The sequence below is a fragment of the Enhydra lutris genome, unplaced genomic scaffold, assembly GCF_002288905.1.
Source record: "Enhydra lutris kenyoni isolate GAN:26980312 unplaced genomic scaffold, ASM228890v2 scaffoldscaffold5, whole genome shotgun sequence".
Taxonomy (NCBI): Eukaryota; Metazoa; Chordata; class Mammalia; order Carnivora; family Mustelidae; genus Enhydra; species Enhydra lutris.
This window is the reverse complement of record NW_019154089.1, coordinates 9,558,974-9,582,946: the sequence shown is the minus strand read 5'-3', so window position 1 is coordinate 9,582,946 and position 23,973 is coordinate 9,558,974. Positions and strand designations below refer to the sequence as shown.

Sequence of the window (23,973 nt, the reverse complement as noted above, 5' to 3'; positions counted from 1 at the left end):
TAGGTTGCCTCTTTGTTTTCTTGACTGTTTCCTTCGCTGTGCAGAAGCTTTTTGTCTTGATGAAGTCCCAAAAGTTCATTTTAGCTTTTGTTTCTTTTGCTTTTGGAGACGTGTCTTGAAAGAAGTTGCTGTGGCCAGAGTCGAAGAGGTTACTGCCTATGTTCTCCTCTAGGATTTTGATGGATTCCTATCTCACATTGAGGTCTTTCATCCATTTTGAGTTTATCTTTGTGTATGGTGTAAGTAAATGGTCAAGTTTCATTCTTCTGCATATAGCTGTCCAGTTTCCCAGCACCATTTATTGAAGAGACTGTGTTTTCCATTGGATTTTTTTTCCTGTTTTGTCACATATTATTTGACTGTAGAGTTGAGGGTCCATATCTGGGCTCTCTATTCTGTTCCACTGAGCTATGTGTCTGTTTTGGTGGTGATACCATACTATCTTGATAACTCCTAGTATTTGAAAATGTTCTCTGTAGAGTATTGAACAGGTTATTACTCAGTACATGGGTGTGAAGACTGTGGAAAGAATTAGTAGAAAGAAATGGAGGTAACAATTACTCCATTTTCAGAATATTAGCCAGTAAGATCTTAGCAAAATTTGTTAAGGAGGATGGTTCCAAAAATGGAAAGCAAAATTATAGCAAATTGAATCAAACAGTTTATGATAATGAGAACATGCTGAAAAAAAAAATTCTAATACATACAGAAAAAATAATTGATAAAATTCAATCCCCGTTCATTATAGAAATGTTTAACAAATTAAGCATAGAAATAAGATTTTTTACTTTGAAAAAAGGTACTTAGAAAATATTATGATTAATATCCTTGTAAACGGGACAATGCTACAAATAATCCTTTTAAAAGAAGAAATAATTTAAACAGTTTCACAAGTTTCTGGCTTATCTTTTTTGAGTTCTGCTTCACAAAAATGTATTATGTTCTTATTTTTCCTCCTTTTTACACAATAGGTAGCATTCATTTTATAGTCTGCATTTTGTTTTCCTCACTTAACAATATATTCTGAAAGTTAGTGGGTATTAGTTGATAGAGTTTTGTCATTCTTTTTTATAGGTTCATAATACCCAATTCTGTAAAAGTACTGTAATTTTTTATGTGGGCATTTAGGTTGTTTCTATCTAATATCTTGCAATTACAAACCATAATAACAAGGCAAATCTTTTGCATATATATTTTAACATTTTTGGAGGTATAACTTAAAAGTAAATTTCTAAAACTAAGGTAAAAAAATAAGTGAACATTTATGTTTTGTTACATTTTGACAATTTTTTTACATAGTACTTGAAACATTTTTATATTTTCACTGGCCTTAAAAATATTTGTTTCCCCACAGATTTGCCAAAAGACTATGCTCTCAAACTCTTAATTTTTTTCATCCTGATAGGAAGTTATATCTTGGTATTTTAGTTTTCATTTCTGTTATTAGAATTGCAAATGATTATGATGATTGTAGCTGAATATCTATTCATAAATTTAGAAAATTGTCTGAGTCCAGTTTCTCATTTTTTAAATTGGATTTTTGGGGACTTTTCTTTTTTTTTTACTATTGGTGATGACTTTTTATATAATACCTCCAAATGCATGATCCATAAAAGAAGTGATAAACTGGACTTCATTAACGTTACAAATTCTGCTCTTCAATAGACAATGTCAAGGGAATAAGAATACAAGCCACAGACTTGGAGAAAACACTTACAAAAGACATACCTGATGAAAGACTTTACCTAAAATATACAGGAAACTGTATGGATGAAATAGGTGATGGGGATTAAGGAGTGCACTTGTGATAAGCATTGGATGATGTATGGAACTGTTGGATCAGTATATTGTACACCTGAACTAATATGATTGTATATTAACTAACTGGAATTAAAAACTTAAAAAGCAAAAAACAAAAATAATATACAGAAGAGTAATATATTTTAGCAATTTGAATATTACATCTCTATAAATCAGCAACTCAAAAGTAAAAGTTTTAAAAGCATCATTTATAATGGCCACAGAAAGTCACAGCATACCCAAAATTAAATTTAACAATTGTGCTTAAGATTTATGTGCATAAAATTATGAAATTTTCCAGAAATAAATTTATAAAATAGTAAGTAAGGTATATCTTGTTCATGGGTGGAAGACTTCTGAAGATACCAGTTTTTTTCTAATTTGATATAAAGCATCACAGTACTTCCAGTAAAAGCTTGTGAGCTTTTCTTTTTCTTGGACCTTGGCAAGACATTTCTAATTATTATAGGGAAGATTAAAAGATTTAGTAATAGACATTTCTGATGGAGGAAGAAGAGTGGGAGGTACAAAAAGAACAAGAAAATGAGACAAGAGGAGAAGGAACTTGTCCTACTCCATATCAGGACTTAGGCAGGTACAGTAAGTTTGACATTTGACAATGTTGGCTTGACTAATCTGTGGAAAATGGGGGAAGTAATCAATAAAATAAGCTTGGAAAAAGGGATTTCTACTTAGAAAAAGAGGATATTAGATCTGAACCTCACATCATGTACAAAATCAAATCCAGATGGAGCATGAAACTAAAAATAGAAAATAAAACTTAAACTTTTGTTAGAATATACCATTGAAGATTTTTTTCTGACTTTGAGGTAGGAAATAATAATTTAAGCAACACACTAAAAAATGCAATTCTAAGAAAATTTTGATCAATTTAATTATATTAAGGTTATGCAGAAATACCATAAAAGACATGTAAAAATAAACTTCATACCATAATAAGACACATTTAACAAATAAAACAAAGGGTTAGTATCAAAAATGAGTATTGAGGACACTCAGGGTGCAGGACCCACAAGCCTCTTGCTCTGGGCAGTGCCTGGCCCAAATCTGAACAAGGATTCCCCAGCCACTGGAATATGCCTGGCTCTGCATTTGCCGTGGCCAGCATACTGGACCAAGCCTGTTTGACCTTCCCTATCTCAACTAGATCCTGAATATCGAAAAGCATGTTCATTTGATAAATTTGAGGAAAATGGGAACTTGGGGTAACCAAGGCTTTCTAGAGGAGACCTATGAAGACCAGCAGAGGAGATGCTAAACATACTAAGAAAGAATTTTTTTTTAAATTTTTGTTTTTGTTTTTTGATGACTTTGCAAACAACCATTATGCATTTAAGCACTAAAATGTTTCATTTGGCATTTTAGTAACTACACTAGGTAGAGATATAGGAGTCTACAGGATCAAGCAGATCTCAAATGATCAAGTTTAGTTATCTCCCTCCATCCAGTGGGTACAAGCATTATGATGGGAATGGTAAAAACTGAGTGTATTCCCATAACAGTGTACCCCTCCATGAACTGTTGTTCACATAGCTGACTACAAGTCCAAATTGGATTTCTCTTCCTTTACCTTTTTTGGAAAAGCGTACTTGATGCCCATTTTTAAAGACATGAAGAGCTAAAAAGCCCAGACTGAGTCTTCATTTTGCAGCTGTGTTTTTGCTTTTGTTTTCCATTCTTGCTTTTGAGGATGGTTATCTTATACATAACAGCTCTGTAGGGGGGGAAACCTAGTACATTCCTCCTCACCCTCAAGCTCTGTTTTTTTTTTTTTCTATCTATGAATTGTTTTGGATTTATTGTCTGCTTTTTATCCCTCATAAGTTCTCTCTTATCTTTTATAATGTTTGAAAACCCATATTTTAACAGAATAACCTTAAAACAAAAATATTAAGAAGGAAAATTTTGGAAGAAGAAATGAGTTGGCTTAATTTTTCATTCTTCAGATGCCTTACTGCAAAAATTACATGAAGGCTAGATGGCCAACCTCATCATATTTCTCAAAATGAAACTCATTAAAAGGTATCTAATGAATGGTATTATGACTTTTTGAGAGCATAAACACTTCTGAGCCTTTTATTATCAAAGCATCAAAAGCAATTTGCAGTTCTCAAACTGAAATCCATCCCCCATTTGTTCTTTATGACTGCTGAGATGTGGCCAGCAATAGGTGACCTCAGGAGACATGTTAAGGCTTCTTCCATGTATATGTATTTTTGTAAGCACACATGTACACACATATATATGTATGTGTATGGATACTTTTTAAATTTTTGTTTAATGTTCATTGTAGAATCAGCTGCCAAAACACTGGAGTTTGAGAAAAAAATATCTCCCCAGACTCTCTCCCAAAGACAAGAAGGACAACAAAGGCCATCTCTGTAAGCTGTTACATAATACAATAAACATGGTCATGGGGCTGAGAAGGTGCTCTGTAAACTGAGATGGGCCACATAGATGGAGATACTTGTATTGGTTAGAAGAACCCTGCTCCTAGACTTGACTCAGCTCCAAATTAGTTGTCCATCTTTGGGCAAGATTCAGAAACTTCTTGGACCTCTGTTTTTTAATCTGTTAAATGAGAGTTCAACTAGATAGGACATAGTTGATTTTCATTTCATAACTTCACTGGTCCTGGGCACCCTAACAGGCTAGCTTTCATTGTCTCTTGGTAGATGGGGAGTTGACAGTGAATAGCTTCTTAATGTTATGTGGTAAATATATTGATATGGGTATTGCTCTATTGGAAATTTAGTTTAATCCATGTTAAAATAACCATCCTTTACTGAGCCTTTAATGTGCTAAGGCTGTTACAAGATGTTATTTCTTTACTGACCGCCATTTTACATATGAAGGAATCAAAGCCCAGGAACACTAAATTTACACAAAATTAAGCTCATTTTCTACTATTGTTTTATTAGTAACAGGTGTATATGAATATATAGCAAAAGCTTGTACAGTGGGTGAAACAAAAACATTCCATTGTAGAACAGAAATTTTAACAAAAGAAAATCATAAAAAATTCTAAGTGGGAATTTACAGTATTTGGTTCTTTAAGAAATAAAAGTTTGCTTTAATCCAATGGAAATTTTTAAGTGTGATTGGTCAGTGCTAGTGAGAAAATGAGTAAAAACCATGTTTGGAGGGTAAAAAGACCATAGAATTCCACTCAAAATGTTATTTTAAAATGGGTAAAATACTTGGAAGCCATTTCACAGAAGAAACACATGTGAATAAATAAAAAGGAGTGCAGAATGCCTGGGTCACTCAAACGGTTGAGCATCTGACTCTTGCTTTCAGCTCAAGTCATGATCTCAGGGTCATGAGATTGAGCCCTGCTTGGGAGATAGATACATATATATCTTCCAGGAGACTTGGAGAAAAATGTTCACAGCAACACTGTAAGAGCAAAAATCTAGGAATAATCCAAATGCCTATCAGTATAATTTGATAAGTAAATGACAGTGTGTTCACACCATGGAATATTATGCAACAGCAAAAATGAACTGGCTAGATCCATATGCACAATATGGATGAACCTTAGAAATTTTTGCACTCTAAGAGATTTTTTTATATATTCCGTCCTTTAATATAATGAATATGATGAAGTATAAGGTTACTCAGTATTTTAGACATCTGGAGTTTTAAAGTATGTGTACTTGCAATTGATAAAAACAGAAAATGACATGTGGTTGGTAATTGTGCCTTTGCCTGGCTGGTAAAGATAGAACATGGCATAACATAGACTACTTGGTAGAACAAAAAATACCAAAGCAATACAGCATCAGTGTAATAAAGCATAGCGTTCAGTTGAGGAATGCATCTTAATCAGAAAATAAGCATTTTTTTGAAGATTGATGTTTTACTATAGAACTGTGTTGTATTTTAATGTTTCCTTTATAGTGTTATTTTTTTTTAAGATTTTATTTATTTGACAGAGATCACAAGTAGGCAGAGAGGCAGGCAGAGAGAGAGAGGAAGGGAATCAGGCTCCCTGCTGAGCAGAGAGCCCGATGCAGGGCTCTATCCCAGGACTCTGAGATCATGACCTGAGCCGAAGGCAGAGGCTTTAACCCACTTAGCCACTCAGGTGCCCCTATAGTGTTATTTTCATTTATTTACTTTTATTGAAATATTGTTGACCTACACTGTTATATTAATTTCAGGTGTACAACATTCTGCTTCATTAATTCCAAATATTACTCAGTGCTCAGCAAGATGAGTATAGTCACCATCTGTCACCAGACAGCATTATTACAGTATTGTTGACTGTATTCCCCATGCTCTACTTTTCATCCTCATGACTTATTTACTTTATAACTGGAAGTCTGTATCTCTTAATTTTCTTCACCTATTTATTTTAGCAAAGAATTGTGACTTAAATTAGCATATCTCAAGCATTATTCTTGGTTAGCTTTTTATTTTAAAAAATCTTGTCAACATAGGGAGATGGAGAGAAGGGAGTTGAGGGAAATTGGAAGGAGAGATGAACCATGAGAGACTATAGACTCTGAAAAACAATCTGAGGGTTTTGAAGGGGCGGGGGGAGGGGAGTAGGGGAGCCAGGTTGTGGGTATTATGGAGGGCACATATGGCATGGAGCACTGGGTGTGGTGCATAAACAATGAATTCTGTTATGCTGAAAAGAAATTAATAAAAAAATCTTGTCAACATAATTATAAATCTTTAATGAAAATACCCTTTCAGTTTCTGTCATTTGTTTTATTTTTTTTTAATTTTTTTTTTTTAAAGATTTTATTTATTTATTTGACAGAGATCACAAGTAGACGGAGAGGCAGGCAGAGAGAGAGAGGGAAGCAGGCTTCTCGCCGAGCAGAGAGCCCAATGTGGGACTCGATCCCAGGACCCTGAGATCATGACCTGAGCCGAAGGCAGCGGCTTAACCCACTGAGCCACCCAGGCGCCCCTCATTTGTTTTATTTTTAATGCTTTGTAAATGTGAATAGGAAAAATTTAAATATCCTTTCTTGAACTAACAATCTCCTGTCAAAATGGTTCTCACACTTCAGGGTACATCAGAATCATCTGGAGCACATATGAAAACACAATTCAGTGGGCCCCAACCACAGAGTATCTGATTTAGTAGCTCTGAGGAGTGGCCTGTGAATGTACATTTCTCACAAATTCCCAGGTGATAGTGATGGCTGTTGGTCCAGGCTCCCTGTTAAAAAACAAATGCCCATCAGTTTTTGGATTCAGATACCACTTGTTTCCTTTCCTAGAGTCAGTGTATGTGGAGGTGATGTGTTACATCAAAGGTCATGTAACTTGAGTCTGCCCAGGTGCTTATGTCCACAGTTTCATTGTCTACATTAAAAGAAGTTGGGTCCAGTGGATTCTCAGGGCATTTCAGTTCTAAAATTTTATCAAGCATGTCTTTTTCAGGATTCATTTCCTAAGTCAGTAAATCTTCTTAATTCTTCACATTAGCTGATGTATCATTTGCCAATATGAGTTCACAGAAATCTGTCAACATTTAATCAGCTTGTGAAAATCCTTATTTGAGAGAAGATTCCATGTCAAGATTTCATTGTTTTTCCTAAAAAGTTTTGACCAGACTAAATGGTAGATATTTGCAAAAGTACACTTAAACACTTATTAAAAGACCAACTTTAAATTTGGGATGAGAGCTAGGCAATACATTATTTGTGATATGGGAGTTCATCTTGTCTAACAATGTGTCAAGTAACTTATACTTTGATTCTGATAGAAATTCTTTTTTTCCTCATATCATCTTTATTTTTTTTAAAGATTTTATGTATTTATTTGACAGACAGAGATCAGAAGTAGGCAGAAAGGCAGGCAGAGAGAGAGGGAGAAGGAAGCAGTCTCCCTGCTGAGCTGAGAACCCAATGCGGGACTCGATCCCAGGACCCCGAGATAATGACCTGAGCTGAAGGCAGCGGCTTAATCCACTGAGCCACCCAGGCACCCATCTTTATTATTTTTTAAAATTCTTTTTATTAACATATAGTGTTAGTTGCTTCAGGGGTACAGGTCTGTGAATCATCAGTGTTACACAATTCATAGCACTCACCATAGCACATAGCCTCCCCAGTGTCCATAACCCAGCCACCCTATGCCTCTCCCCCCCCTCCCCAGCAACCCTCAGTTTGTTTCCTGAGATTAAGAATCTCTTATGGTTTGACAGAAATTCTTAATCTGGAGTTTTTTCCTAGATCTCAACATAAATGTTAATGAGCTCAGGTACAAGAAGTTTTCTGGACCTCAGAGATGAACCCCTATAACAAGATTCTAACACAATTGTTTAGGTAACCTGAAGAAAACAACCTGGTGAAAACTTTTGTAGCCTGGCTTCACAGCCATTTGTGCTTGTGAATATAAATAAACCTGGAGAAAACTTCCAAACTCATTCTTTGAGGCCAGCATAATTTGATCCCAAAACCAAACAAAAACCCCACCTAAAAGGAGAATTACAGATCAGTATCCCTAAGGAATATGAACGCAAAAATTCTCAAGATACTAGCCAATAGGATCCAACAGTACATTAAAAAGATTATTCACCATGTTTATTCCTGGGCTGCAAAGGTGGTTCAAAGTGTGCAAATCAATCAGCATGATACACCACATTAATAAAAAAAAAAAAAGGAGAATAACCATATGATCCTCTCAACAGATGTAGAAAAGGCACTTGACAAAATACAGCATCTTTTCTTGAGTAAAACTCTCACAGTATAGGGGTAGAGGGAGCATATCTCAATATCATAAAAGCCATCTATGAAAAGCCCACAGAGAATATCATTCTCAACAGTTAAAAACAGAGCTTTTCCCTTGAGGTTAGGAACATGACAGGGATGTCCACTGTCACCACTCTTGTTTAATATAGTATTAGCAGTCCCAGGCTCAGCAGTAAGACAATAAAAAGAAATAAAAGACATCTAAATTGATAAAGAAGTAAACTTTCACTCTTCACAGATGGCATGATACCCTATGTGGAAAACCAAAATGACTCTACCCAAAAACTAGTAGAACTCACACAGGAATTCAGCAAAGTGACAGGATGTAAAAAACAGTGCACAGAAGTCAGTTGCATTTTTGTACACAATTAGATGGAAGAAAGAGAAATTAAGGAATCGATCCCATTTATAATTGCACCCAAAACCACAAGATACCTACAAATAAACCTAACCAAAGAGGTGAAGGATCTGTACTCAGAAAACTATAGAACGCTCATGAAAGAAATTGAGGAAGACACAACAAAATGGAAAAACGTTCCACACTCATGGATTGGAAGAACAAATACTGTGAAACCGTCTATGCCACTCAGAGCAATCTACACATCCATTGCAATACCATCAGCATTTTTCAGAGAGCTGGAATAAACAATCCTAGAAGTTGTATGAAACAAGAAAAGAACACAAATACCCAGATGAATGTTGAAAAACAAAACCAAAGCTGGTGGCATCGTAATTCCAGACTTCAAGCTATATTACAAAGCTGTAATCATCAAGACGGTATGGTGGTGGCACAAAAATAGACACATAGGTTAGTGTAACAGAATGGAGAACCTAGAATTTGACCCTCAACTCCATGGTAGCTAATCTCAACAAATCAGGAAAGAATATCCAATAGAAAAAAGACAGTCTCTTCAACAAATGGTGTTGGAAAAATTGGACAGCCACATGCAGAAGAATGACACTGGACAATTTCTTTTACACTGTAACAAAAATAGACTCAAAATGGATGAAAGACCTAAATGTGAGACAGGAAAATCCTAGAGGAGAACACAAGCAGCAACTTCTTTGACCTCTGCCATAGCAGTTTCTTGCTAGACACTTCTCAAAGCAAGGGAAACAAAAACATAGATAAAAATATTTTTGCACAGGAAAGGAAATAGTCAACAAAACCAAAAGACAACCTACAGAACAGGAGAAGATATTTGCAAATATCTTATCAGATAAATGGCTACTTTCAAAAATCTATAAAGAACTTATCAGATTCAACACCCAAAAAACAAATAATCCAGTCAAGAAATGGTCAGAGGATATGAACAGACATTTCTCCAAAGTAAACATCCAAATGGCCAACAGACACATTAAAAAATGCTCCACATCACTGGCATCAGGGAAATAAAACCACAATGAGTGGCTTAAATTAATAAGTCAAGAAACAGCAGATGTTTGTGAGGATACAGAGAAAGGGGAATCCTCTTACATTGTTGGTGGAAATGCAGGCCTATACAGCCACTCTGGAAAACATTGTGGAGGTTCCTCAGTAAGTTAAAAATAGAGCTACACTATGACCCAGCAATTGCACTACTAACTAGGTATTTTTCCAAAGGATACAAATGTTGTGATCCATTGGGGCACCTTTACCCCGATGTTTGTAGCAGCAATATCCACAATAACCAAACTATGAAAAGAGTCCAGATGTCCATCAACAAATAAATAGATAAACAAGACATGTTATATATGTATATACATATAGACACATGTGTTTGTATAACACACACAATGGACTATAACTCAGCCATCAAAAAGTATAAAATTTTACTATTTACATCACCATGGATGGAACTGGAGGGTATTATGCTGGGCCAAATAAGTCAATCAGAAAAAGAGTTATCATATGGTTTCACTCATATGTAGAATTTAAGAAACAACAGAGGATCGCACCTTCCACATGGTCATGCTGAACTAGTACCTGCACCTGGAATTGGGTCGCAACCTCAGCCACGCCTTCCACCTGCCACTGCCTCTGGACCATGGACCCCCGCAAAGTAAGCGAGCTTTGGGCCTTTGTGAAAATGTGTAAGCAGGATCCGAGCATTCTGCACACCAAGGAAATGCATTTCCTGCGGGAGTGGGTGGAGAGCATGGGGGGTAAAATACCACCTGCCACTCATAAAACTAAATCTGAAGACAGTATCAAGGAAGAAAAACCAGATAGTAAGAAGGCAGAGGAAAACATAAAGACAGATGAACCATCAAGTGAGTAAAGTGATCTAGAAATTGACAATGAAGGTGTGATTGAACCAGATACTGATGCCCCTCAAGAAATGGGAGATGAAAATGTAGAGATAACTGAGGAAATGATGGATCAGGCAAATGATGAAAAAAGTGACTGCCATGGATGCCCTAAATGATGGTGAACTACAGAAAGCCATTGACTTGTCCACAGATGCCATCAAACTAAATTCTTGCTTGGCCATTCTGTATGCCAAGAGAGCCAGTGTCTTCATCAAATTACAGAAGCTAAATGCTGCCATTGGAGACTGTGACAGAGCTATTGAAATAAATCCCGATTCGGCTTAGCCTTATAAGTGTCGAGGGAAAGCACATAGACTTCTGGGCCATTGGGAAGAAGCAGCACATGATCTTGCCCTTGCTTGTAAACTGGATTATGATGAAGATGCTAGTGCAATGCTGAAAGAAGTTCAACCAAGGGCCCAGAAAATTGCTGAACATCGGAGAAAGTATGAGTGAAAACGTGAAGAGCAAGAGATCAAAGAAAGAATAGAAAGGGTTAAGAAGGCTCGGGAGAACATGAGAGAGCCCAGAGGGAGGAAGAAGCCAGAGGACAATCAGGAGCTCAGTATGGCTCTTTCCCAGGTGGCTTTCCTGGGGGAATGCCTGGTAATTTTCCTGGAGGAATGCCTGGAATGGCAGGGGCGATGCCAGGAATGGCAGGGATGCCTGGGCTCAAAGAAATTCTTAGTGATCCACAAGTTCTTGCAGCCATTCAGGATCCAGAAGTTATGGTGGTCTTCCACGTAGTGGCCCAGAACCCAGCAAATATGTCAAAATATCAGAGGAACCCAAAGGTTATGAATCTCCTCAGTAAATTGTCAGCCAAATTTGGAGGTCAAACATAATGCCCTTCTGACAAATAAAGCCCTTGCTGAAGGAAAAGCAACTTTGACCACCTAATGGATGTTGTAGTAATACAAACCAGTGTACCTGTGACCTTCTCATGAAGAAAGCTGGAGTGCTGTGAGGAGAATCCCTACCCCTCTGCTCCCCATGCAACTGAAACATTCTACAATGGTTTGCCATTAGGGTATTCATCCAGATAATGTTTTCCTACTGGGAACTACAAATTTTAAACACTTTTTAAACCTTAAAAATATTTAAAAACATATTAAAAGGGTGTGTTAGTCCCTACATTTTTCTTTATTAATCATTTCAGTTTTTTCCTTTGGATTAATTGGGCAAGGAGGATACTTCAGTTGGAAGATTTATTGCTCAGTTGTAACGAGTGAAAAAAAAAGGAGGCAAATAATACATTTAAATAGATAAAGTTTGAGTTGGAGATACGGTTTCTGAGGCATTTTGACTTGTCTTTTTAAATGATTTATTTTTTAAACACAGTTTATTTTGGTAGAACTATTGGGACCACCAGTATTGCAGTCAGACCTGGGTAGGGACCGGAAGTGCTTGGCAGGGCAGCAGCAACCTTATTCCTTTTATATAGTGTGCACCCTTGTGCAGATGCATTTAAATCTTACACTGTGGTCAAGGGATGATTTTTACAGTGCTGCAGTTGACTTGGATTACTTAGCTGTGTTCTTGTTGGATATAGGAAATAAATGTTTTTGCATTATTTCAAAAAAAAAAAAAAAGAAGGAAAGAAAAAAGAAAACAGAATATCATCGGGGAAGGGAGGGAAAAATAAAATAAGATGAAATCAGAGAGGGAGACAAACCCTAAGAGACTCTTAACTGTAGGACATAAATAGGGTTGTTGGTAGGGAGGTGGGTGGCAGGATGGGGTAACTGGGTGATGGGCATTAAGGAGGGCACATGATCTAATGAGCACTCATTGTTATATGCAACCAATGACTCACTAAACTCTACCTCTGAAACTAATAATACACTCTATGTTAATTAAATTTAAATTTAAAAATAAATAAAGATAAATGAACGTGGAGGCATGAGTATCTTATTGGGATAAAGTCACTCTGGAAGAAAAAAAATGCAGTTGAAGTAATGTATTTAGGATGTTTTTACAAACAGTTTATATTACTTCATAAACATGCTCCCTAAGCATCTATTAACATCTTTATATTTATAGATGCCATCAAGAGAAGATGAACAATTGGATTCCCACATAGGTGTGATAAATGGTTGCACATGCAGTGATGATAATACAAGCTAGACCTTTAGCCATTTATTTCTGGCTTTACTGCTCGGAGATTTCAGCCAACAATTTCTAATGTCTTTTGGTGATTAAAAATGTCTGCAGGGGACTAAAGATGATTTGAGGCAAGAGAGTTCAGAATACTGATTCTTCTTTAACCATATTTTATGCTCCTTCGTTATTTTTGGTAATAGATTTGATAAACTCACTGTATAGTTGACATGAAACATTTTATATGACTCTTATGCTGCTCACAGACACAATTTCAAAGTTACTATGCTAGAAAATATTTTGTCCAATGAGTAGAAATTCTCTCCAGATGAGTGCCAAAAATGTTTTTAAAAAATACTAATTTATGAGAAGAAAAAAATACATAGTAAAATTTTTACTCTTTAAAAAAATATCAATTTATTTTGCACATCGGACATCCCTAAAGTATAGAAGAAAAGATCCTAATTCTGTGAGTTGCCTTTCGGGCTACTAATTGGTTCAAAAAAAGTTTTTAAATAATGATGAATGTGTTCACTATATCTACATCAGGTTTATCGAGCAGCCCCAAATCATTTTTTCCCAGGTGGGCAGTCTGCTGACTATTGCTTGTATTTTCTTTCCCTTTTTGGCATGATTTAACTCAACACCCTAAAAAAGTGAAAAACATTCTTGTGGCATCATCTGTGAAACAGATTTGGAGTTCATTTCCATGCATTTTAACCTAAGGTCACTTTGAACCACCAAGAGGTGTGTACATGTGTATTTGTATTTGTGTTGTATGTTATATTCATATGTGTGTACCGAAGGCCTGACCCCTACAGTACACTGAACCAGCACTGATCTGTAGGATTTCTGTAGTTTAGTGTATATGGCAGGTATCACACTAATCACCCTTAAGACAAAATTTTTGTATCTTAAACAGACAATACCCTGTCTTTTCCAAATAAAGTCTAGAGGTCTACTAGGACCAAGGAGGAAAGAAGAAAATTCATAAAAATAAAGGTTCCAGGGACGCCTGGGTGGCTCGGTGGGTTGGGCCACTGCCTTCGGCTCGGGTCATGATCCCAGGATCCTGGGATCGAGTCCCGCGTTGGGCTCCTTGCTGGGCGGGGAGCCTGCTTCTCTCGCTGCCTCTGCCTGCCTCTCTGCCTGCTTGTGTGTACTCACTTACTCTCTCTCTCTCTCTGGCAAATAAATAAAATCTTAAAAAAAAAAAAAAAGGTTCCAATTATCACTTAGTTCTAGTAATACATTTTCTCTCTCTCTCTTTTTTTAATTTATTTATTTGACATAGAGAGAGATCACAAGTAGGCAGAGACGCAGGCAGAGAAAGAGGGGAAGCAGGCTCCCTGCTTAGCAGAGATCCCAATGCAGGGCTTGATCCCAGGACCCTGAGATCATAACCTGAGCTGAAGGCAGAGGCTTAACCCACTGAGCAAGCCAGGCACCCCATGATCCCAGGACCCTGAGATCATAACTTGAGCTGAAGGCAGAGGCTTAACCCACTGAGCAAGCCAGGCGCCCCAATACCTTTTCTCTTTAGCCATCTTCATTGATCATGTCCTTTAGTGAAGAGGTACAAATGAATTTTCTGAGCTGGTGTACACTATTGAGTGTGTGAATTTTCAATCCAGAATTAGGAAATTTAATCACAGGTCCCTGATGCATATGCAGATATATATATGTGTGTGTATATACATATATATACACACATACATACACACACACAAAGCCAAACCCTGTAGAAATTAAGAGCTCCAAGCAAGGTTTTAAAAAAGGTAGTCATGCTAGTGCAAGCAGATCCATCATGCATGTGTGCAACTGTGTGTTAGGAGCTAATGGTGAGTACTGGCGACCTGAACCCAAGACTTTAAAAATATCAATTTCATAGATCTCTATTTAGGAATATTTGCCATAATTTTAAGGAGAAAAAAACTATCTCTCATAGAACCATGGGGGAAGTCATCTCTGCTCACATTTGTGAGTTGAGCACTGCAGATGCTATTTCCCACATTTCATGATTACTTGCGTCTGAGTTAGCACCCTTCTTCCAGTCATATCATCAATTTCAGAGCACTCCAGCACTCTTCACTGATATGGGGACTTCACTTTGTGGGAAGCATCCATACAGGATCTTTCCTACTATTTGCCATAGATTACCTTTTCATCACTACCACTAATTATATAAAAATTATATTAAAAAAGATGTGTTCTCTTCATGAACCTTGGTTCATAAGATTTTCCCACTTATTCCTCCTGAAAGAATTCCTTTACTTTATTGCATGGCATTCTGACTTTACAAAGAAAGTTTCTACTCTGACTTTTTATTAGATTATGAGTCAATATCATGGTACCATCTAAATATAGTTGAATTATTTATAAATTAGGCTCTTCCAGTTTGTAAAGCTTTCAACATCCCCTTCTAAGCTTTGTCTTCCTTGTTTTATAAATCTCTTCTCATGATCCCAACAACCTCTGAAATTCCAACTCTTTTTATTTTCCTTTTCTATGTCTACACCAAAGGGTTGACATGTTCTTTAAGTTCTGTCTAAAGCCCCAGCCCCTTAGACTATTAGAAAATTTGGGCTTGGGCCCTAAATCACCACGATCTGGATGAGATATTGCTTAAGCACTCACATTAAAACAGTTTAAATAGTTAGGAAATAAACTTTAAAAAACGTTTTTCACATGAAATTTTGGGTCACTGTTAACTTGTTTTGAATACAGAGTGATGCTGTTTGTTTACACTTCCTTGGGATCATCATTTTTAATGCAGAACCATTTACTGTTGGGGTGAAGAGAATTTGAATATTACTAACTTGTTTTTGTTTTTTAAAATGAGTTGTTAAAGTCAGAAGAGAATTTCATTTAAAATAGACACCAATAAAATGGCATTCAAAATCAGCCCCAGTTATTTAGTAACTGTGAAGGAGAGGGGTTAAAAAAGAAAGAATTAGAAATCTCTTATTTAATAGGTTTTACTTTGGAAAAGTAGAACACCTCACTCAGCATTTTCTACCCTCAGGACCAGCATTTGCTGCTGAGTCATGTCTTCCTCATCTCTAGAAACACAGGCAGCATCACAGGCATCTGTCAGTCAGGAACTGATCTGATCAGACATGCCTCAGCCAATAAGACTTGAGATTTTCTAGAGGAGAGGTGACAGTTGGTAATAAATAGAGAATCATTTGAGGCATGTAAGTTTTCTTAGGAGCCTCATCTCACAGAGTGGATGGGCAGCATTGATATAATTAGTTTTTAATCATTTCCCCCAGTAGACAGGTGTCACCTCTTAGCTTTGAATAACTCTGGAGCTTCCATTGATAGGGAAAAACTGTACTCTAAGATGGCTGACCAAACCAGCAAGGGAATTCCAGTCTCTGTCTCAAAGCCCTTCCGGGTTCTTTCCTACCCCATTTCCTGAGCATGCCAAAAGTACCAAGTATGCGGAAGTAGTAGGGTATAAATCCCCCTCCCTGCTTGTGCTCAGGGCTCAGACCTTTGGAGAACAACCTCGTCTGAGCCCACCAGTGTTAAATAAACCTCTGAACCTCCAAAGTCTCCGAATGCCGCTTGGTTCTTCTGCCAGGATCCAGTCCAGTTTCTGCAACATTTGGTTCTCTGACTGGGAGATCCAGCCACACTGGCCCATTGTTGCCACTGGTTTGGGGCAGTGGTGGGGCACTGAGGGAACGAGGGATCGTAAGGGAGAAGGCATGCCCTGCCTGATTTTTGTCAGTCTCCCACCTAGTTGCCTCAAGCCAGCCCGCCCCTCTGTTCCCACCCGGACTCAAAGGAGACTTGGCAGGTGAGGTCCTGGTCCCATTGGATTCCGGTAAGACCTGGGGCCCCAGGACCCAGTCAGGCCCACCCCAAGGGTGGGTGGAGAGACTGATCACCCCCCAGAGATCTCTTAGAGGTCTCACAGTAGGCCTCCCAGTGGGGGAGGTCCTTCAGGTCAGGAACCCCCTGTAAGGGGGGACAGGAAGGAATTTCCAGAAGGAATTCCACAGATCAGGGCCTCCTGGAGGGGAGGAACCGTAATAACTTTGGTGTGAATGCGTGAGTGAATGTGCAGTTTGACCGGCTTGTTGGGCAGACTGATTCTGTGGCTCCATGGGACCTTTAGGGTCCCCAAAAGCCTACAGAATCCGAGTGGCCCTAACTTGCTTCTGTGGTGACCTCATAGGGTCTAAGGTGAGCCCCTTTGGGGTGCCAGTCTGGGGTTCATATGGACTCTCTAAGGCTAAGAGGCACCCAGGTGTCACACACACAGGGTGGCCAAGGAGCCTCCCTGCTCATCACAGTGGAGGCTCTTCAAAACCTATGGTCTTAGACTGTAAGCTCAAAATTTTAAGAAGCGAATTCTCAGGAGACTATGGGATCAAAACATCGGGAAAATTAGGCACATTATGTGAATTGGAATGGGCTACCTTTGGGGTCAACTGGCCCTCTGAGGAGCCCTAAGACCTACTCACTGTCCAGGTTATTTACAAAATTATGGTCGGGACTCCCAGACACGCTAACCAATTCCCATATATCGATTCTTGGCTAGCCCAAACTCTGCCCCCCGTGGGTCCGATTCTGTGCTAATAGGAAGGACCAAAGTAAGACATTTGTAATCCAAGTAAAAGAGCCCAAAGTCTGTAAGGAAGCAAAGCCAATCAGGGAGACCCTGGCCGGGGGGGCATCAGGAGCAGCAATGCAGATGAGCTTTGGACAAGGATGAACCTGTCAAAGTGTAGGGACCACAGTCCTCCTCTGACCTGGGGCCTAAAGCTGAGCTGCAGGAAGACAGTGCTCCTGCTTCTTGTAAGTGGCTTGTGTGGGGAGATACCTGATTTAGCAGCTCTGATAGCCCCCAGGAAACTTGATCCAGACAGAAATAGAATGTAAAATAACAGGAGCTCTCATATTTACCTTTAAGAGAAAGTGGGAGAGATGCCTGGGTGGCTCAATGGGTTAAAGCGTCTGTCTTCCATTCAGGTCAGGATTCCATGTGTCCTTCAGGATGGGGACTTTAAGAAATATTACCAAGCAGCTGCCAAACCTCCTTTGTTTCAGGGAAATTCCCTGTCTTCTCTGGCCCAATATGGATTGTCTATCCCCCTTATTGGAGGGAAACCATGGCGCCTGCTCCTCTGGAGCTGATGATCATCTGAACTTGGAACCCTTTCTCTGCCCTCTGGCAGCACTTTGTCTCTTCTGCCTCCCCATCCCCCTTTTCCTGTTTCCACACCACCTTGGGTGCGGCCTGCATTACTGGCTTCTAGACCATCCTCAGTTCCTCAGGCACCACTGTTAAGGAGCAAGAAGGGCACCCACAGGACCTAACATCACCCACTCCAGATTTCCCCACATGTCTCAGGTGAAAATTGACCATAGAGAAGATACTGGTGGAACATATTTCAGCATTTAAACTAAGTTTGTTGGTTTAATTCAGACAGATGTATCAGTGGTAAACGTGAAACTTTTCTTCTGTCAAGGTTTACTGAAGGTCAAATAAACTCGTTATCTCTGTTGAAATTTAACGAAGTGATGACTAAACTGATGGTTAATTGTTTCAAAGTTTTCATGGGTAATTGTTAATATAGCTTTCAAAGTCTTTGGTAACCTGAAACTTTAAAGTTTTGGTTGGAAGACAAATGGAATTAAATTGTGGACATCTAGGTCTTTTCCAAATGGAATAGAATGGTAAAGCATTGATTACTGGATATAGGTTTGTGCCTTTGACTTCCTACTGCAAAGAAACTAAGAATATTTAAATCTGTTGGTAAACATGTTTTGTGCTTAACTGATTCATAAATTTGCCATCTAAAAGAATTCTGTTGTAACAGTACACAAACGGTTAGTACTTAACCATCACTAGATGTTCAGGTGTTTCTAAGAGTACATAATTCTGCTAACTGTAACTATGACTAATGGAAATAAGAGAAACAACTCTATGTGGAAAAGTAGGTGATATGTAAGAAAGATATAAGGAATAGGAATACATTTTGTTAAAGGAAAAAAAGGTAATTTTGTCCTAAATTAGATGGTTGTTTGGAAGGAAATGGCTTGGGACAAAACCTAAATGCAAAGGAAAGTTGTGGAAGGTTTGTGAAGGGAAATCTTCAGAAAAAGAATTTTAAGTATGGTCATGACAGACTAAGATTGAAATTTAAAAAAAAAAAAAGACACTGGTGTAGAAAGCTGGTTTTCTCTCTAAGATTTTTTATTTATTTATTTGACAGATAACAAGTAGGCAGAGAGGCAGGCAGAGAGAGAGAGGAGGAGGAAGCAGGCTCCCCACTGAGCAGAGAGCCTGATGCGGGGCTCAATCCCAGGACCCTGGAATCATGATCTGAGCTGAAAGCAGAGGGTTTAGCCCACTGAGCCACCCAGGTGCCCCCCCCCCCCTTTTAAAAGATTTTTTATTTATTTATTTATTTGACAGACATATCACAAGTAGGCAGAGAGACAGACAGAGAAATAGAGGAGGAGAGTTTTCTTTCTGTTTAAAAGGACAAAGTTCTCTTAGGTTAACTGATCTGCTATTAAGAAGAAAACGTAAATAGTTGTTTCCTCTTTGCCTGTCCAGAAAAACCATTTTCCACATTTCACCTATATCAGGTATTTAATATCCCTAATTATATTTAGGCATGTGCTTTAAAACTTTCTAAGATTTTAGCAAATGTTGACAAGATTTAAATTGTAAATGAAATCTCTTTAACTCATTAGGCTTTTCCTTGGTGTGCTAAATTACTCAGGAAGTACTGCTAAACAAATGATAAATCTTGGGTTACATTTGGGTAAATGCTATAAGGACTCTAGAGGTTCTATACATTTCCTAAAGTTTTAATGTTTCGATAAGGTCATCACTTGATATTTAATTACTGAAGTGTTATGTGTCACAGAAATAACCTGATTTCCTTGCCAGCTAAATTGTAAACTCTCATCTCATCAGCTCTTTAACCATATCTATTCCGAGTTTTTGCCATTTATAATTGTTTTAATTCTCTTGTAAAATGGGTTTCACCTTAAAGGAGATTCATAAAAAGGACTTTCAAGACAACACAGGTATTCAGTATCTTTAAAATCAGAACTGAAATGAGTAAGAATTTCCAGAACTAACTAAAGCTGCATTCAAACTAAACCAGAATTAGTAATATGGGACTAAATGAACTAAAAGATTACAATGTTATGTCTCTTATTTTGACATTGCTTGTTCTCTAATGTTTGCTCTTTCAGACTAAGAAAAATTTTAATTAGTTACCTGTGGCTTTATGTAAAAATATTCATTTGTAAACAAATCAAACCATTCAACTTTCCTCTCTATCTGAACACTCTGAAACTCAAATGGTCTCAGCAAGTATTCTTTCTTCCATGGCAATCAGTCATTTGCATAAGTTCAATGAGAATCTGTTCTCCTTGTAACAGGACACCATTGGAAACATTGGTTATTTTACCAGGGCTTTGACTGGACTGTCATATTTGAGAAAGACATGCATAGACTCAGATATGACCAGACAGCTTTAAGGAACTAAGGTTTACTTTATGAAACTGGAGCCATAAAGCCCCTTGGAACTGTTGGCCTGGTACCTTGCTTACAGAGTTCCCAGCAGCCTCACCAGGTGAGTAAAGAATGTCACTTGCTGGCAAGTGCAGGAACCTCAGGATACTTTGGGATCCTCAGGAAGAGGAATTTGCCCAAATCAACAGGTATTACAGGCATGTCTGATAGCAAATACTTGGCTTGGCTTCTGGCCTAGAGAGGCTACTAAAAGTTCAACCTAGAGATTCCTTATAAGAAGTTCCAGCAAAGTAGATTCTAAAAGATCTATATGATCACTCACTGTTCTTGCTGATCTTATGTAAATAATTAGGTCAAATCTGTTTAAACTGGACTTGTTTTTCAAATAAAGTAGTCCTAATTTGGCTGTTTCTGGAAATGAGTGTTATTTTAGAGAGAAAAACTATATTTCAGTAACACACCTTTGTGGATGTTAAGTTCTAGATTTGATTGTCTTTAAATGTTTGTCGTTTACCTAAGCTAGACAACTAGAGGTAAACTTAAAAGAAATTACCACAATAACTCATATATAGACAATCTTCTGCTGATTATTCTGTGGGGATAAAAACAGAACCCCATGGGCACATAATTATTTAAACAACTGGAAAATGGGATTGATTCCCCAACAATTGTGTAACTTAACTATTACCTTAAACAATTCTGTGGGGCTAAGATAATGAAATTGCCTAAAAGCCAGAAGCATACCCCATCTCATAGGATTAACTATGGACTTGTGGAGATAATAGATGACCCCACTTCTTTATGATTGGACTGGATAATGAATGCGGGACTCCCCTTATCTCTTGAAACGTTTTCTCCCACTTGCCAGTGATCCTTTGTAATTAGAAAAGGGCTTCTTAATGGTTTAATTCCTTAGTCATATTTATCCTAGAATCCACCTCTATTGAGATACAATTACAAACAAAGGCTTTAGCTAAGCATAGAACAGCCCTCCTCGTAAAAGGAGCCTCAAAGCTCACTATGGGACAGTCCCTGACTGTAATAACTTTGAATCAGGTCCAGATTTGTTTTAGAAACCAAAGGCTGCTGATGGATGATGGAGGCCAGCTTATTAAATACCAGGCTACACTGATAGAGATGCCTGAAATAATACCTAATACCTGTCAGACTTTAAAATCCAGGTACCCTTATTCCTGGACCTGAACGTCCTACTTCTATAGAGCATAACTGTTGAAGGTCATTGATACTGTTTATTCTAGTCGACTGGATTTAAAAGATTGTCACAGCTATAATTCACCTCAAAGGCTCTATGGCAGGCCACCCCCCATAGTAACCAAGCTTAGAGGAGACCTCAAACAGATTGGAAACTTAGAGGTGTCGCAGCACCTCCAAGCCCTGGGAAAAACTCAAAGGCACCTCTCCTGAGAAGCTTTAGAAAGGATCTCTTCAAACCATGGTGGACAGGGCCCCACACTATTGTTATAACCACCCCTACTGCCCTCAGGGTCTTAGGTACCACTGAACGGGTCCACTGATCTAGAGTAAAGAAGGCCCTCACCAGCTGGATGAATCATACCGTGGAAAGCCCAACCAAATCCTATGGACCTGCTCTGGCTCCACCTTCGATGAGACCCCACTGACTGATGGACATCTATTCACCATGATCCCTGGCTATTGTCGACATGACACCAACACCCTCACATCAGGAGTTTGACTTTACATTGCTCCCCCTTCTGACTGGACTTTCTCCCAGAAACTCGTTATTTTTATTGCTTATTGGGCAACCTTAGGAACCTTAAGATGGATTGCTAAGTTCATAGAAAACATTATTACTAGGCGAGCCACTGCCCACATACTAGCCTTGTAGGGCCATGGTAATAGATGATAATGATGCCCTCTAAACTAGGTGTTTAAAGGGTCATTGAAGGGGGAAATGATAGGAAAAAACTGTACTCTAAGATGGCTGACCAAACCAGCAAGGGAATTCCAGTCCCTGTCTCAAAGCCCTTCTGGGTTCTTCTTTCCTACCCCATTTCCTGCACACGCCAAAAGTACCAAGTATGCGGAAGTAGTAGGGCATAAATCCCCCTTCCTGCTTGTGTTTTGGAGAACAACCTTGTCTGAGTCCACCAGTGTTAAATAAACCTCCGATCCTCCAAAGTCTCCAAGTGCTGCTTGGTTCTTCTGCCAGGATCCAGTCCAGGTTCTGCATCTGCATAGCCTCTTTCTTGACAGTCTCATATTGCATAAATATTCTTGTAGTTTAATGCAGGTTTTTTTTTTAATTTTTAAAAATATTTTATTTATTTATTTGCAGACACAGACAGTGAAAGAGGAGCACAAGCAAGGGGAGTGGGAGAGAGAGAAGCAGGCTTCCCACAGAGCAGGGATCCCAATGTGGGGCTCAATCCCAGGACCCTGAGATCATGACCTGAGCCAAAGGCAGATGCTTAATGACTGAGCCACCCAGCTGCCCCTCGTTTAATGAATTTTTAATATTTCAACTATGTTTTCTTTGCTTCATTTAATCTAATCACTTATTATTTCCAGTAATGAGCACTTGTGCTTATAAACTCAATCCCTGTGTGCTTGCCTGCTGCCATTCCCATCTCTGTCCCAGTTTCATTTCAGTTTGCCATTTGTGTGTATGATTTTTATGATGACTGATATGCTCTCCAGTTCATACTGATTATATATTATCAGGGACCTATGTAAGTGAATTTAATCTGTGGAAATTATAGTTTAAAGTAGATGAAGTTTTCCTGCCCACAATATGAAGAAAATCACATGGTAAGTGATAGACATACATCTGTACCCAGTTTTCATATTGAAGTTTGGAGGCAGAAATAGGAGAAATCAGCAATGAACCAGTGTTACAGTGACCAAGATAAAAATATCTTTAAATTATTAATTTTTTAAAAAATCTGACATCCTGAATAAATTTCCAAAGTATCAATTGGATTCCATTTAATAAGGACATACAAAGAACATACTATGCCCACCCTTTTCTGTGTAATGTTTATTAAAAGTATAACCACACAAACATAAGGGAAGAGAGTAGCATAGCTAAATGAGTGATATTAAAATATTTGGGGATTATGGTAGGTATAAAGCATAGTTAGAAAGGCAAGCAACTACAATGCTCTTGGTGTGGGCTTCAAACTAGGAGGTAACCTGTCCAGAATACTGTTTAAGAGGGTAGTGTGTTCACTATTGAATGTAGAAGTGTAGCTGAAACAAGATTATTATTCATTTAAGTCTGTAATACTTTAAAGTCATCCAAACCCCTCCCCAAAGACACAGCATTTTCCCCAGCATGCAAACACTGTTTACCATCTAGGTTTTTACTCCCCAAGCAAACAAAATGTAACACTGCCCAAAAAAGGGGGTTCTTATTCGTAGACATTGAATAAACTGAGGGTAGTCACACATAAATGTAAGAGTGACTGTTATTAACCCAGAGCAAATCCCTTCTTTTTCCAAGCACCCAATTAGTGTCATATTCACTTGTAGAGTGAATCAGAAAAA

The 23,973-nt window shown here is 38.2% G+C and overlaps 1 pseudogene; it reads left to right on the top strand.

The window, feature by feature from the left end:
- The first annotated feature begins 10,552 nt into the window (after positions 1 to 10,552).
- LOC111141066 lies at positions 10,553 to 11,677 on the top strand (annotated as a pseudogene).
- The last annotated feature ends 12,296 nt before the right edge of the window (positions 11,678 to 23,973 follow it).